General features: G+C 35.2%; 1 protein-coding gene across 3 annotated transcripts in view; it reads left to right on the top strand.

The window, feature by feature from the left end:
- Positions 1-91: 91 nt before the first annotated feature.
- The window catches only part of Src64B (Tyrosine-protein kinase Src64B), an 87637-nt gene continuing 74872 nt past the window's right edge, over positions 92-12856 (top strand). For 2 of the 3 annotated variants that reach the window (XM_069111346.1, XM_069111348.1), the window contains exon 1: positions 93-496. The gene's annotated coding sequence lies outside the window, so the exon portion shown is untranslated. Of the gene's footprint in view, positions 497-12856 lie in introns of all 3 variants that reach the window. The other variant, XM_069111350.1, reaches the window with a different exon arrangement.

A 12856-nucleotide genomic window follows, 5' to 3' on the forward strand; every position in this document is an offset into this window, starting at 1 on the left:
AATATTAAAATTCAACTTTTTTGAAAACGAAATCTCAAATGACAAAAGTTTATTCTATATTTTCCACTTGCTTTTTCGTATATAATTAGCCAACTTCATTTATGCCATCAATTTTGGGATATCCTGTAGTTGTAAATATTTCATATTATTGTAAATATTGGATTTCGTGTGTAGAGTCGGGGCTCCGTATTTCGTCGATACGATTATGAACGATACGAATACTATAGGGAAGGAAGGTTGGTTGGTACAAATGGCGTCAGCTCGTAGAGGGGAGGAAGTCGGTAGTATCGCGCCGGCTGCGCAAGAGCAGCCTGCAAGACAGATTTTCTAATAATGAACAACCCGTGGTAACTGTCAGTCTGCTCGTGGTGCATTCGTTGACTCTTGGCTGCGCACAGTGTGTTCCGACGTGTGTTAAAATGTGCTGTATGTTTCATTGAATATTCCATTGAACGCGGATTACTCGAAGAACGCCGAAACTTCTGCTGTAACACAGGTAAAAAGAATTTGAATTTTTCGCATTAAAAGTTTCCCTTGATAGCCGTGTGTGCTGTTTGACATACGTACAGATATGTATACCTATTGGAGTGCTCACCATAATAAACAAACGAACGCCATTGACCTTTAGTTTCGCACATTGGTGGTAATTTCTGAATATTATATTCGAAAGCATTCTTTTCTTAAGAAACTATATTTTGTTCATCTTCTATAACAGTTCATTTACACGAGTCTTTAGTCCAAATAATATTTGTGTCAGTGTTGGAAGATATCATTGCAAGAACTGTAAACAGAAGGTATCGAATCAAAACAAGTGCTTTTCACGTAGAGAGATAAATAGTAAATGGCACGATAAAAAATATTGTATCGAAAATTTGTAGTAATTAAGTAGTATTCTTTCGCAATTGACTAAAATTCAACGTTTGATAAATTATATTGCAACTTATTTTAATTGAAATGTATAAAATCATCTTTATACATTTTATTTTCATACGAAAAATATTGTTATTGTATCTATTAATTATATAGATACAAAGCACCTTTGAAGATGACAAAATATATCCAGAACGGTGACCAAATTTTAATCTAACTGTGCGTAAAACAAATAGTGCATTCGTCATCCATTTTAATGTAAGAAATCGAAAGAATGTAGAACATCTTTGATAGCGTTTACTCAAAATACATGCATATTTAAATCTCATTTATTAGTTGCCAATGGGTTTCTAACATCTCGTAAACGGGTGGTACTATCGCGTTACAACGCGCTCGGTCGGTTTACGGTGGCTGCCGTAAATGTTCACGGGGAATCGAACAAAACGATAATCGCTATCGTCGCAGCTACAGTGGAGTTTCGATAGTTTCGCGTCCCACGAACCTATTATAAACTCGGTTAGTTTTCACCAATCGAATCCTGTCTACTTTCCATCCGTGATCGTTCAACATTGTTGTCAATGAATGATCTCGGTAGTGAACCGTGAAAAACAGAACAGAGGCAATGACGAGGACGAAAGTAAGAGAGCCAATAATGCGTATCCTTCTCGGTTTGTTACGAGGAACGGCCGTTTGTTCGGTTCATATGTATACCGTTATAAGCGCGATTAGCACTTAGAATCACTTGAATAATCAAAATGATTAATTCATAACTTTTCATTGGCATTTTAAAAGTTTGCAAGGCGTGTATGAGATTAGGATGATTAACACTAGAAATATTGAAATAGTCGAAGTAATCGATTCGTAATTTTCCCTAGAAATTTCATAGATTTACAATGGTGTATATATTCAAGGTTTTCAACCCAACCTTGTATGTATTTCAATTCAGAAATGTGATATTCAACGCTAGAACTATGGAAATAATCAGAATAGTCGAAATAGAGATTTTATAGATTTACAATTTAAATTTGAATACTTTGAATAATTTAGAGATTTTTTAGATTATCATTAAAAATACAGAGACAATTGAAATTATAAAATCATAGTTTTCCATTAAGAAATTTACATGTAGATTTACAAGAGCGAATATTTGGAGGATTTTTATGATATTTATTAAGGTACATTTATGACCAATATTTGCGTTATATATTTTTTTAAATATCATTTATCTTAATTTCTTTGATATAAATTTTGTAATTTAGTGGCTATCTAGTTTGAGGATATTCGATTCGATAGGGTCTGCCCAGAAATCACGCACAAGGGAATCGTAGCGAGGTATATAGTCATAGCGCATGCCGTAAACTTTCTTTAATTGTAAATCTGTCGTTGCGTGGCGTCGCCGGCACGCGCGTGCGACATTGCGCTCGCGAGCTTTCACCGGAGAACCGCACGCGCCTACTTTGCAACGTGGATTGACCGTTATCGTTCACGTTCGATAACATTGTGGTACGAAACGCTGATACTACAAACTACTGATCGTATTCCGAAACACGATTCATAGATATCTATAAAACGTTTTATCGTCGTTATCAGTTAGCGCTGTTTGAATAATAATAGCTATATAAATGGTAATTTATTTCTTATATTGGTAAATATGATATATCAAGTTGACGATATAATTTTAGTTTGGAATTTTTCGTACGTTTGTGTGAAAGATTTAGATATTTGTATAAAGAAAAGGTTACAAAGTGCCGTATCAGGATGAAAATTTTTCGTATGGAAGACTGATTTAAGTGTCACATCTTCCTTTCGGTTCGTGCTTATATTTCTAAACATTACGTTAACGTTGTCGATGATAGTTTAGTATAAGTCTAGTAATTCGTTATCGATATGAGTTATCAGTATCTATTGGTTTAACATTATCGGAATTATAACCGCGTGCATATTTGATACAATTTCAAAATTGATTTTATCGAAAGAGAAGCCTCATTTCAACAAATTTGCTTCCTTATCTTCGATTCACCTTTTTAACATTAACAATTTAAATCATACATTATTTGTCGTAGTTTATCTATTTTTATTTAGGGAATTTTTCACTCAACTATATTGTTTTATCATTAAAAAGTTTGATACATTTAATAAATTTCACGCTACAATTAAACTTTTTCTAAAAACTGTAAAAAATCTTTTGTTTATCAAAACAAGAGTATAAAAATTCAAAAGTCATAGTGGAGATACCAATAATACTATTAATAGTGGAATGTAAATTGATCATTTGACTGTTTTATGAAAATCGTATTCTCTGCCATGAGTCCGTCGAGCCATAGCGTTGCATAAAATGTATTTCGAGTTTGAAAGCATCGACGAATAATGTGCTTTAGGTTCCTCTTTCTGAACAGATGATTGTTTACACAGAACGGTATGCAGATTTGTTTCATATCGTATCAGAGCACATATTTCACGTTATAAACTCGTCGAATGGTAGAGTTTTTCATTCGAACTCGAATGACAACGTTGCTCGATAAATATGTAAATGAAAGATTGAAATTAACGAAATGAGAAATTCTGACATTTTGTTAATGCCTCCAATTTGTAATAATAATATCGAATGCGTAAGAGGCTTTTCTGTTTATGGAAAGTAATAAAAAGAAATAAGCTGAAACAAAATTTATGCGAACATTAAAATATCTAGTTGAACAAAGCGACGCGAAAGCATCGCGATCGTTAATAAAAATACGGGAGAGCGAGTATGACGATGCAAGCAGCATTTTCTATCTCGGAATAATCACTGTTTTGCCACTGTTCGCGATTAAGGTCATCGAAGCTATAGTACATTTCTGACAATAGGCGATTTTACGTTGCTTTGCCATTGCTAGAAATTTGCGAAGAAATCTCCTCTTTATTTATTTATTTATTATTATTACGATCGTTAGATTGTGAATATTCACGTAAATTCATATTTTTATGAGTACGATTGAAGAAATGGAATTTAAGCAGAAATTTGTTTTACTATCTAAATATTAAAATGTGTACTGTAATTTGGATATTTGCATAGAAATTTGCGGTCTAATTATTATCACTAACTTTATCATGGGTTTTAAAATGGTTGAAATACAATTAATCGATGGTGGCTCCAAATATGTACACGTATCATTATACTAAGTAATAAAATTGATTTTAAATCTTTTAGCCTTTTTGCATATTTTCTTTCCTTTTTTACTTTGTCATAGTCAAACTTCAAAATGTCATCCATTTCTTTAATCATTGATTCTCATGAAAAATGTGTGAATTCGAAGGGTTACACTACCCTCAATTCTAATTATTTCTCTTTAAAAAAATGTGTGTATGTTACTGAAATATGGATAAATATTTGTATAAAACGTTGATGGAACAAATTTTATAGATTCGTAGTAAAAAGATCGTAAATGAAAGCCTTAGAAAACGCGTTTTATAGCAAGGAACATTGTAACCTATTACTGTTACCTTTTTTTAATCTTTCTTTTTTATTTTACCAAACCAACGAGGTAACAAGCACACGTATAATACAATCATGCGTTTTAAAGCAACATCTTGGAAACGGAATGAAAGATTCGTCGAAGAGGTTGCTTTATCTTTTCTGTATTCATCGTACGGTCTGTGCATTACGTTGCAAGAAATAAGCAATGACATACTTTAGAAAATGTTCGGGGAAAAGACGAAAGCGTATGATTTCACGTGAACGAAGTAAAGAAAAAAGTAAAGATGTTAATGTATCAGGCATGGCTAACTCAAAACCATTTTAGTCTTGCTACAGACACTTAGCGTTCTCCGCCCACCAGCGACATTTAAAAGAACGATACTTGCGTCAAAGTATCTTTAAATACGACAAGATGAATTTGTGTCGGTGTTCTGAATAGGCTTACGTCAAAAACAGCGTTAGAAGCTTGGAACTAAAATATCACTGTAACGAAATCAGTACATATCTGGAAGATGCGTGGGATTGCGTTTGAAATCTTCTTAAATCTGATTAAATACATTATTGATTCTTGATGAGTTAAGTCATTTTTTCTTTTCAGAAATTATCGAAGAAAATGAAATTTTTGAGAAATTCGATCGTACGAATATGAAAATTTCTATCTCAACTTGATCAAATTGAAAAATTTCTATATGGTCGAAGGATGATGTATCGTAAAATTTTCTTACTGCATGTTTTTACAAAATCAATAGTCATATTAATTAGGTGCAACGATTTAACACATTAGATATTTCATGATCAAATTATGATGGTGATCTCGTAGAGATCGTGTCGAGTCACTTAAGTCTTCCATTCGCTAATGACTATGTTCCCCATTGCCCTAAGACGGTCTCCCTAGAAGTTGTCGGATAAAAAGAAGAACCGGTATAGCCAGGAAGAATTTCTTTATTACGATTTCTCGAAATATTCTCTTTGCGTTTCGTCCTATTCGAGCGTGTTTCAAATGCAAAACACCACTTTTCACGAGCAACGCCATTTAGCACTGAAACGCGCCCATTAAGGGGAGATCTTTTCGTGCCTTTCATTGTCGCGAATGAACGATTACACTAACTTTCGAAAATCAGGAAAGTACGTACTTTAGTCTTCCTTTAGAAATCCGTATCTGGAGTCAGCTTTCTTGTACGAAAAATCTTTCGTTACTTATAAAGTTATTTGTTAATGAAATTATAAAAGACCATAATATCCTTGGCTTTAGCTTTTGTCCATATAAGAAGATTGCTTTGAACTCAGCTTTTTAATATTGCATTAGCTATAGTAAAATACTATTGATACGACCAATATATGTAGTTAGTATTATACTATTAACATACTATTAACATATTACGATAGTATAAAACGTAGAATATATATGTATACACAAAGAAACGGAGTATTTAGAAATGAAATAACTTAATCAAACATTAGCTTAACTTATCGCGATCATTCAATTCATCATTCTAGTAAAAAGATAATCATTGTTACACCATTACGCGAAAGCTGTGATAAATTCATCGTAGAGTACATAAAAATAGCATGATTTATTATTTTTATATCTTACACATAACCTTTCCATTTATATACGGAACACGGTTTTACACTGATAACAAATAGTACAAAACTCTGATAAAATTGTCGATAAAAACGTCTAATAAAATCGCGATTCCTCCTTTCTCGGGTATAATATAAGCCAATCTATATCTAATATAATCACATCGATTTACTTGATACGTCCGAAAAGTTGGAAAGCTTATTTGCATGCGTAATCTTTTATATTAACTTAACCATTGTATAGTGTTTCAACGTGGCTCGTTATAAATATAAGTTTCGTTGCTCGTTGGTTTATTCATGGTTGTTGCGCCGCTAGACGGAACTGCGTGTAAATCTAATCCACGTAGCACCTCCGGTCGACGCGGGTCGTGCAAACGCTTCCACTGGATTCGTGCCAGTTATCCGTCGAAAGTCGCGATTTAGAGGATGGGGACACATGGCCTCGAGTTTTCCTTCCTTGGAAACGGTCCTTTGTGCCCTTGGAGGCCTCATCGACTCGGTTACAGTGGCATTCGTATCACGGAAGTAGGCAATTCCACGTGTTTCCCTGGTCGAGCTGCTTGTAGTCGCGTTCTCAGATAAGGATACGGAATTTTGATTTAAATCTGTCCTCCTTTCTCACTTTTTATTCCTTCGCTATGCTTGTTGTCGAGTATTTCTTCATCTATACAAAAGAAAAAAAAAAACGATAAATGGTCGAAGAGATGATATTATAATTTTCTTTCTGTTTTCTTTTTATGGCCAGATAATGATAGGTAAAAATACAATGTGAGAATTTTGAGTTTGATTATTTTTGTGAAAAGATTTGCGAATGTCACTGAAACACGAATAAATGTATTTACGTGCAAAATGTAAAATAGTAAAAATGTATATTTATATTTATGCAAATATCTTCGTTGAAAACATTAAAAAGGACGTACAACGTTTGTTTTTGTATTTTTTTTTCTAACGAAAAAACTCTTCAAAACTGTAATCCTTGTGTTTTCGTTTGTTGTAAAAATATGTTGTTTATTCGTTTTAAATGGTAATAATAATAATAATAGGTATTTATATTTATGAAAGTACGAATAATTTTAACATTTTGAAATCTACTTTTCACGAATTAAAATAGGGACGCAGTCATATCAGTATAGCACATCGTCGCCGGTTTAATCAGATGAGGTACGCTAGTCCGCCATAAAGGGGACAAACAACAAATTCAAATGGTTTCATACTTTAGTTGCTGGTATAATATATCACTTTACGTAGTAGCTCCCTTCCATTTCTGAAATGAGATTTAATTTCCATTCTCATTAAGCGCGGAATGTACGATGGAATATAAAAAATTGCGATTTAAGTGAGAACAGGACGAGACTTTGTACATGCCGTATACGTGAAACAGCTTCTTTCGTGCGAGCACGACATTTCATAGAAATTGGGTTCGAAAACGCCTGTCTACTACGTTTTTTTTTCATACAATTCAATTCTGTTTATTACGTAGATACGTACTCGTGTCACAAGATGCGAATAATACTTTCGAAAATAAAATTGGAAATTTCTGCAAGAAATTCTGCTATAAAATTGATAAAAAAAAAAGTTGGATAATTACAATATAATATTGTATTTATAACAAGATCGAAGATCTTGACACATGCGAGTTTACATTTTCGAAAATCAGACTGAACATCCCACAAGGACTTGTTTCGTAAAAGTAATAAAAGTATTGCATGCTTGAGCCATATCTTTATGTCATCTTTGTCTGCCATTTTGATCTATCTACGTTAAGTTGAAATTAGTAGTTGCTCCAGTTGCGTGACTTATTCTTATTCACGATGCGAGTAACATTTTTAAACATAAAATTATATATTCTACAAGGAACTTTATCATGCAAATGATAAAGTAGCCAGATAGTTAGACTTATATATTTATGACAAACGTATTTCTTGTGTCTGCCACTTCTGTTTATCTACGTCAGAAACGAAACTCAAGATTAGAATAGAACATCTAACGTAAAAATATCTATTTAAATTCTATTCCCTTAATTACCACGACAAAGATACGAATTTGCATAAATATTCGCAATCTGTTTATCACCATGACAAATAAATCATCGTTACAGAGAAAAAAAGACCTTGTGAAAGAATATATCTGATACATATATGGATAGGTGTTTCACGCGTAATTTTTATTTTCCTCTTTACCCGTCGAATCACCCTGTTTTCCCGTTTGCACCCCCATATTTGCCCTGTTCCGTTTGTTCGTCGAGCACGCGGCATGGCGTGTTTGTCGAACGCAACATCGAGCATGTACAAAAGCGCGAGTTACGAGACGCGACAATTTCTTTTGTACAGGGCAAAATATGTATTCTCGAACAATTTCGTAGATAGACGGTCCACGGACCACCGAATATCATTCCGCACGTTATTGACGCGGCTAGCTTTTCAATTATTCGCTCGGCCAATGGAGATGCTGAAATGCGAAGAATCGATTTATCGAGCGTCGAACGTGGCCAGTGCCCAATCATTCGATATAAAACAATATCTAGACTTGGCAATTCCACGTTAAATTGTGCCAGTTTCGATTAATTCTACGTTATCAATAGAATAGCTGTTTCTATAATTGTCATTTTAGTTCTTCTACTTAAATAGAAGAGTATAGAATAAAGAATCACGTATAGAAACATTTTATTCAATCGGGATTTCGATTCCTACAAAGGCAAAGAAATAACAGACTTGTAATTCGCAAACTATATTTGCGACGCTGTATTTGCTGTATCGACGATGCTACGCAAGAGAATTTAGTGTTGCTGGTAATTTGTCAAATTTATTCCAACATACGATACATTTAATATTAAACGTTTATCATACTAGAAAATATACGTCGGAGATGAAAGGACATCGGGGCCTTTCTTTTGGAACGTTTGGGAAGGTCCCCAATACTTTAGTCCAGACTTTTTATTATAGCTGCACTTAAATAATAAAACTGAGAAATAGTTGTTTATGATCTAATACGAGTATGGGTATCCGAGATTTATGACAGTGGGCTTGGGCTCGAAGTGACATAACGAGTCGTTGAAAGTAGCCACGGTCACGGGAGGGATGTGTACCTAACAGAGGTATGGAGTAATTATATAGCTCTCCTTAAAAACAAAGATTGACCCGAGGGTTACAGAGAGGTGCGGAGAGGAGTATATAAGGGCAGTTCCACTTGAACTGAAATTCAGCCCGGTAAGTTCTACTTGTACAGTGGACAAGTACGTTGAGTGACACTAGAGTCGTGTATCAAATCGCATTCGTCATCCCGTTGACCGTGGATTTGTTATCGAACCTAAATTCATTGTCATCGATATTTCGATTATCCAATGGCCGCTATTACTTGTTAAACTCTGTAATAATCACATTTGTATCAATAAATATCATCTATAGTACGTAACAATGATGGCCTATTCACGTGAAGATTCCCTATACGCCCCCAACTCCAATGATAACTTGACACATAACATCAATATGTCCTGTACACGCAAAAATTAAGTTGGCTAGTAAGTTAGAAGGACATTTATCCTAATTATAATACGTATATGTAATACTCGTTTAACAACACGACAGATGTATAATAGATTGTTCGAGGATTAAACCGTTTGGTGGCTGCAACGTCGGTCAAAGACAGGAGAAACGGGGCAATGAACAATGCGTCTAGGACGATTGCCGATGAAAAACCTTCGGGAAAATCGATCGTCGGTCCGTTCCCCGTGTTTTTTCCCTAGCCTCTAATCTCCAGGGGTTGTTCAGAGTCCCCTGTGAAGCTTCCTTCGAAACCATCCTTATTTTAGGTTCGCTCACCCTCGAAATAGTTAACGAGATTCATCGCGTCGAGCTTGACGGTAACTTTCTGAAAGATAAAACTGAAACAAAACGAAAAATAGAAAGAAAATATAGAATAAAGTGTAGAATATTTGAGTTATTTGAGTGAAAGGAAGTAATTTGCCTTTTTAGATTCCTCAGGGTACATCTAAAAATGAATTTGCCTCGTAACTCGTTAAACTTGATTATGAACAATTTTTATTCCCTCAAGAATTTCTGTTCTTTTTGCAACCGATCAAATCGCTTCGTCTACCTAAGTAAATACAATAATTGTTATTTCCTTTCATTTTTGTAATATTATACAATGGATCGATTGTACGAATATTTTTGTCTTTCGCTATATATTTAGTAATTTTGATCATTTATTACCGTGTTCATAGAATAAATAATGATAAACGCGAATGCGTTAAGCTTACTGAACGCTGGCTCTTACCATTGTTCTATGTAAAGTTGAAGATTGACTTTTAAGATGTCGAAGCTTAGGCGACTGAAATAACCACCCCATCTTGCAATAGCCCCTAAACTCGTATCACTCTTGCTTTCACAAATCGATACGCACTTTTACGCGCGCGTCACGCAGAGAAAACGCTTCCGTTCCGTTTCGTTCCGCTGTTGCTAGCTCATGCAAGTCTGCCTGATTTTCTTTCTCTCTTTCTCTCTCGTTTCCTGTGTATAAGCGGTGGCACAAAAAGCTTCGAGGCCTCTTATCACATTTTCTTCCTTTCTTCTTGCTCTCTTCTCTCCTCTTCACGGTGGGAAATAATGTTCTTTGACGCGAGCGCCTCGCGATTCCGCTTTCCTAACGAGAAACAAGGTGCACAGGAATTCCTTTGAGCCGTTTTATCGAAGGAAAAGGGACAGGTTTGCGTCTCTCTCACGGCTCGGTCGATCTCGTTGCTCGATATTCGTTTCCCGTGTTCCGCTGTATAAGAATCCCGGTGCTTCCATGCCGCGCCCGGACTGTTTACCTCAGAAATTTGATGAAAAGCCCTTTGACAGGCCAACGTTCCACCGCCTGTTCCGCCGCGTTTTCGAAACTTTTCCGAGGGACGTAATTGTTTTCTTTGCTAGACGCCATGCTTTACGCCCTCTCACGCTCCGCGGGAGCTATTCGAAAGTTCTGCGAATCTAGGACGACGTTTACAGCGTGTCAACTTAAATGATTGACTGATATTGTTATATTTTCAGCAAGTAGTTGGTAATAATTAGTAAGGCAAGAGCTTTTAATGAGATTGATCTACAGATGAAGCGTATTTTTCGTCTTTTTAATCAATTTTAGTTTGCGAATATCAAAGTTAGATTGAAATATTGGCGTGAATTTTCTTGCTGCTAATTGATAAAATTTGTAATATTCCTGTTCGTATTTCTTTTATCTAAAAATGCAGGTACATTTTGTTTAAATTTGTGTTTTCACTTTTTAATAATCAATTTCAATTTGTAGGTGTATTGTGTTTCTGATTAGAAAAATCAAAATTAAGTTAAAATGTTGGTTTTGATTTTTTTTTATAGTAGTAAAATTTGTGATATCTTTGTTCTGCAGTGTTACCTAGAAATATGTATAATTTTTGCATATTTCTTCCACTCGTATGACTCGTACTTCACTCTATCAACATTACAACACGTCTACGTTTCACGGATCTAATTACGTCCTCACTACACGCGCAATTACCAATTCATTTGCGAAAACACTCTACGTTCGCCTAATATTTACAGTTACCTTACGCGGTATGAATAACATTAACCACCATTAATGGATACCGTGCTTGCTAATGTGGTCCAAGAACGTTTATGGTGGGCATACCAGGACAATCGAATGCACGCGTGCATACAAATGTATCGATGTGATCAAAAGCACTCCTTTTCACAACTAAATAAAAGCCTCTTAATGTAAAATGAAATTTATCATTTTAATATAGAATTCTTCGATATCAAATCAAAGCGAGAAATCACACATACCGACACGATCTTTTTCATATTTTGTTCAAATCAATTGTAAGATATTCTTTAACGTAGAAAAATATAATTGCGTGGAAAATGATGGAAAGAACGTTATCGTGTTTATAAAATGCACGTTATACGTCTTCGCTCTTAAACGATCCTACTCACGAGAAATTCAATTTCTAACAAATCTGAATTTCAATCAGAATTTCCCCTATTTTCATCCCCCCTTTTTTCCCTTGTCATTCTCACACCAAAATTATTATTTTTCTTCGTCTTCGTTCGAAGAAAAACACCAACGAACGAAACAAAAAATGGAGCAAAAAATAAAAAAGAAAAGGAAGGAAAAACCATGCAAGATCGCTTGACCTACGGCTCGTCGTATCGTCGAGTGTTAAACCATGCGCGTTGCGCAAATAGGTTGCCGTGCTCATTAAGTATACGAGGTGGAAAAAGCGTTCCTGGCCTCGGTGGCGTCTATATATGCACGTTAGAGTTAGGGGACCTCCTCCCCCATCGGGGTAGTTGTACTATTGATTTTTTTCGCCCTGTCCCGTTGAATTATCGAGAGGCTCTCTCTCGTGGGCGATCCTGCTGGCACATTGTGCTGTCCTCGACACGAACCCATCATACAGAAAATCGTACGCGTGTTAAAGGAGAAAGCGATAAAGGAATCGTGTGATCCACGGTAACATCCGCGTACCGGTAACACGTTCGCGTCTCTACCTTTTATCCCTACTGTATATATATAAGAATTTAATCGTAAGACTGGTTTTATACGGATATTTTATCATTATAAGTATCTACTGGTTTTTGTGCGTGACTTCGTTCACGTGGACTACTAACGTAAGAAAAAATATTTAAGCGGATGAATTTTTCATGAATGGAATAGCCACATATTTTTTATACTAACAGTTAGGTTATTCTGCGGAGTAAAGAATATTCAATTATAAGAAGGTTCGATCTCGCAATGTATACAACTCAGATGCCAGGCTATTTCTCAGCTTTTACAAAATGGATCGAGACGAAACATATCCTATTTTCTTTCATGAACACTAAGCTATAGAACAGAGAAAACCTCACCAAAATCCGTTCGGTAGTTTTCACGCGATACCAATGCGAACAGACAAACATTTTCAAAATTAGATTTTTCGACTCCATAGCTTACGAG

The sequence above is a fragment of the Bombus flavifrons genome, chromosome 4 (assembly GCF_040668555.2).
Source record: "Bombus flavifrons isolate JBK064 chromosome 4, iyBomFlav1_principal, whole genome shotgun sequence".
Lineage (NCBI taxonomy): Eukaryota > Metazoa > Arthropoda > Insecta > Hymenoptera > Apidae > Bombus > Bombus flavifrons.